The sequence below is a fragment of the Mus musculus genome, chromosome 16 (genome assembly GCF_000001635.26).
Source record: "Mus musculus strain C57BL/6J chromosome 16, GRCm38.p6 C57BL/6J".
NCBI lineage: Eukaryota > Metazoa > Chordata > Mammalia > Rodentia > Muridae > Mus > Mus musculus.
Genome location: NC_000082.6, coordinates 45,504,037 through 45,508,643, shown reverse-complemented (window position 1 = coordinate 45,508,643; position 4,607 = coordinate 45,504,037).

Sequence of the window (4,607 nt, the reverse complement as noted above, 5' to 3'; positions counted from 1 at the left end):
ACAATAGTCAAGAAAAATACAAAAAGCAAAAAGCTCCTACTCAAAACATTCAAGAAATCCAGCACACAATGAAAAGTCTGAACCTAAGAATAATAGGTATAGAAGAGAGTGTTGATTCCCAACTCAAAAGGGCAGCAAACATCTTCAAGAAAATTATAGAAAAAAATTCCTAACCTAAAGAAAGAGGTGCACATAAACATACAAGAAGCCTACAGAACACCAAACAGATGGGACCAGGAAGAAATTCCTCCCATCACATAATAGTCAGAACACCAAATGCACAAACAAAAAAAGGATACTGAAAGCTGTAAGGGAACAAGGTCAAGTAACATATAAAGGCAGACCTATTAGAATTACACTAGACTTCTCAACAGAGACTTTAAAAGCCAGATGATCTTGGGCAGATGTCATACAGACCACAAGAGAACAAAAATGCCAGCCCAGGCCACTATAACCAGCAAAGCTCTCAATTACCATAGATGGAGAAACCAAGATATTCCAAGACAAAACCAAATTTAAATAATATTTTCCCACTAATCCAGCCCTACAGACAATACTGGAAAATCCAACACAAGGAAGGAAACTATACCCATGAAAAAGCAAAAAATTAACTTTTTCACAACAAACCCAAAAGAAGAGAAACACACAGGGATAATTTCACCTCTACCAACAAAAGTAACAGAAAGCAACCATCCTTGGTCCCTAATATCTCTCAACATCAATGGACTCAATTTGCCAATAAAAAAACATAAGCTAACAGAATGGATACATAAACAGGACCCAGCATTTTGCTGCATACAGGAAACACACCTCAGTGAAAAAGATAGTCACTACCTGAAAGTAAAAGGCTGGGAAAAAATTTTCCAAGCAAATGGTTCCAAGAAACTAGCTGGAGTAGCCATTCTAATATCCAATAAAATCGACTTTCACCCAAAAGTTATCAAAAAGATAAGGAAGTACACTTCATACTCATCAAAGGAAAAATCTACCAAGATGAACTCTCAATTCTGAACTTCTATGCCCCAAATGCAAGGGCACCCACATTTATAAAAGAAATGTTACTGAAGCTCAAAGCACACATTAAAACTTATAGAAGAATAGTAGCAGATTCCAATAACCCACTCTCACCAATAGACAGATCATAGAAACAGAAACCAAACACACAGTGATATAAATGAAGTTATGAACCAAATGGATTTGACAGATATCTACAGAACATTTCATCCTAAAACAAAAGAGTATACCTTTTTCTAAGCACCTCATGTTACCTTTTCAAAAATAGACCATATAATTGGACACAAAACAAACCCCAACAGATAAAAGAATATTGAGTTAATTCCATGTAATCTATCTGAACACCATAGACCAAGACTGGTCTTCAATAACAACAAAAACAACAGAAAGCCCACATATATATGGAAGCTGAACAAATATCTACTCAATGATAACTTAGTCAGGGAAGAAATAAAGAAATAAATTAAAGACTTTTTAGAATTTAATGAAAATTAAGGCACAACATATACAAAACTTATGGGACACAATGAAGGCAGTGCTAAGATGATAACTCATAGCTCTGAGTGTCTCCATAAAGAAATTGGAGAGATCGTACTCTAGCAGCTTAACAGCGCATCTGAAAGCTCTAGAACAAAAAGTAGCAAATACACCCAAGAGGAGTAGACAGCAGGGGATAATCAAACTCAGGGCTGATATCAAACAAGTACTAACAAAGAGAACTATACAAAGAATCAACAAAACTAAGAGTTGGTTCTTTGCTAAAACCAACAAGATAGATAAATGCTTAGCCAAACCAACTAGAGGGCACAGAGACAGTATCCAAATTAACAAAATCATGAATGAAAAGGGAGGCATAACAAGAGAAACTGTGGAAAATCAAAAATAATCAGATCACACTACAAAAGTCTATATTCAACAAAGCTGGAAAACCTGGATGAAATGGATGATTTTCTAGGTAGATACCAGGTGCCAAAGTTAAATCAGGATCAGATAAGCCATCTAAACAGTCTCATAACCCCTAAGGAAATAGAAGCAGTCATCGGAAGGCCCCCAACCACAAAAAAATAAAAAGCCCAAGGCCAGATGGTTTCAGTGCAGAATTCTATAAGATCTTCAAAGAAGACCTAATACCAATACTTCTCAAACTATTCCACGAAATAGAAACAGAAGAAACACTACTCAGTTCATTCTATGAAACCACAGTTACACTGATTCCTAAACCACAACAAGACTCAAGAAAGAAAGAGAACTTCAGACCAATTTTTCATATAAATATTGATGCAAAAATACTCAATAAAATTCTTGCAAACCAATTCCAAGAACACATCAAAACAATCTTTCACCATAATCAAGTAGGCTTCATCCTAGGAATACAGGGATGGTTCAATATATGAAAATTCATCAACTTAATCCATTATATATAGACAAAGTCAAAGGAGCCTTCCAACTTCTGCCTGTGCTCAGAGCTGATCCTGTGCCACAATGCTCCATACTTAAAAACTACCAGAATAGATCTGTTCTCCCAGGAGTGCCGACACACCTGTAAGTACAGGTGAGACCACCACTTCTGCTAAAATTCCTGGCCAAAGAAGGACCTGTCCAAAGCCATTATGACACAGGAACCAAGGAGCAGCTGTGGACAGGATCCTTCCAGTTTCAATCTTCACCCTGGAGCTGACCCTGTGCAGCAGCTCTCCATACCCAAATTCCTCCTGGAGAGAGCTGGTTTCCCAGGAGTACTGACACACAGGCTTACAGTAGGGACAAGCAACAGTCAGAGACAGCAACCAGCTAACACCAGAAATAACCAGATGGCAAGAGACAAGGGTAAGAACATAAGCAACAGATACCAAAGCTACATGGCAACATCAGAACCCAATTCTCCCACAACAGGGAGCCCTGGATACCCCAACACACTAGAAAAGTAAGACTCTGATTTAAAATCACATCTCAGGATGATGATAGAGGACTTTAAGAAGAACATAAATAACTGCTTTTAAAGAAATGCAGGAGAACACAGCTAAACAGCTAGAAGCCCTTAAAGAGGAAACAAAAAATCTCTTAAAGAATTACAGGAAAACACAACCAAACAGGTGAAGGAATTGAAAAAAAAAAAAAAACCTTCCAGGATCAAGAAAAAAATGGAAATAGAAGCAATAATGAAATCACAAAGAAAGACAAACTCAAAGGGAAAAAAAAAAGATAATCTCATTAGATGCTGAAAAAGCTTTTGTCAAAATACAACAGCCTTCATGTTAAAAGTATTGCAGAGATCAGGAATTTAAGGTTCATACCTAAATATAAAAAAAGCAATATTCAGCAAACCAGTAGCCAACATCAAATTAAATGGAGAGAAACTCGAAGTAATCCCATTAAAATCAGGGATAAGGCAAAGCTGTCTACTCTCTACCTACTTATTCAGTATAGTTTTAGCCAGAGCAATTAGACAACAAAAGGAGATCAAAGAGATAAAAACTGGGAAGGAGGAAGTCAAGATGTCACTATTTGCAGATAATATGATAGTATACTTATGTGACCACAAAATTCCACCAGAGAACTGCTAAACCTGAAAACAATTTCATCAAAGTGGCTGGATATAAAATAAACTCTAACAAATCAGTAGCTGTCTTTTACTCAAAGGATAACCAGACTGAGAAAGAAATTAGGGAAACAACACCCTTCACCATAGTCACAAGTAATATAAAATGTCTTGGTGTGACTCTAACCAAGCAAGTGAAATATCTGTATGACAATAACTTCAAGTCTCTGAAGAAAGAAATCGAAGAAGACCTCAGAAGATGGAAAGATCTCCCAAGCTCATGGATCAGCATGATTAATATAGTAAAAATGGCCACTCTACCAAAAGCAATCTACAGTTTCAATATAAACCCCATCAAAATTCCAACTCAGTCTTCATAGAGTTATAAAGAATAATTTTCAAATTTATTTGGAATAACATAAAACCCAGGATAGCAAAAACTATTCTCAACAATAAAAGAACTCCTGGGAAAATTATCATCCCTGACCTCAAGCTGTACTACAGAGCAATAGTGATAAAAAACTACATGGTACTAGTACAGTGACAGGCAGGTAGATCAATGGAGTAAAATTGAAGACCCAGAAATGAACCCACACCCCTATGGTCACTTGATCTTTGTCAAAGAAGCTAAAACCATCCAGTGGAAAAAAGATAGCATTTTCAACAAATGGGGCTGGTTCAACTGGAGGTCAGCATGTAGAAGAATGCAAATTGATCCATTCTTATCTTCTTATATAAAGCTTAAGTACAAGTGGATCAAAGATCTCCACATAAAACCAGATACACTGAATTTAATAGAAGAGAAAGTGGGGAAGAGCCTCAAACACATGGGAACGGGGGAAAATTTCCTGAACAGAACACCAATGGCTTATGATCTAAGATCAGTAATCAAAAAATGGGACTTCATAAAATTGAAAAGCTTCTGTAAGGCAAAGGACACTGTCAATAGGACAAAACAGCATCCCAGAGATTGGGAAAAAATTTTTACCAATCTTACATATGACAGAGGGCTAATATCCAAAATATACAAAGAACTCTAGAAGTTAGACTCCAG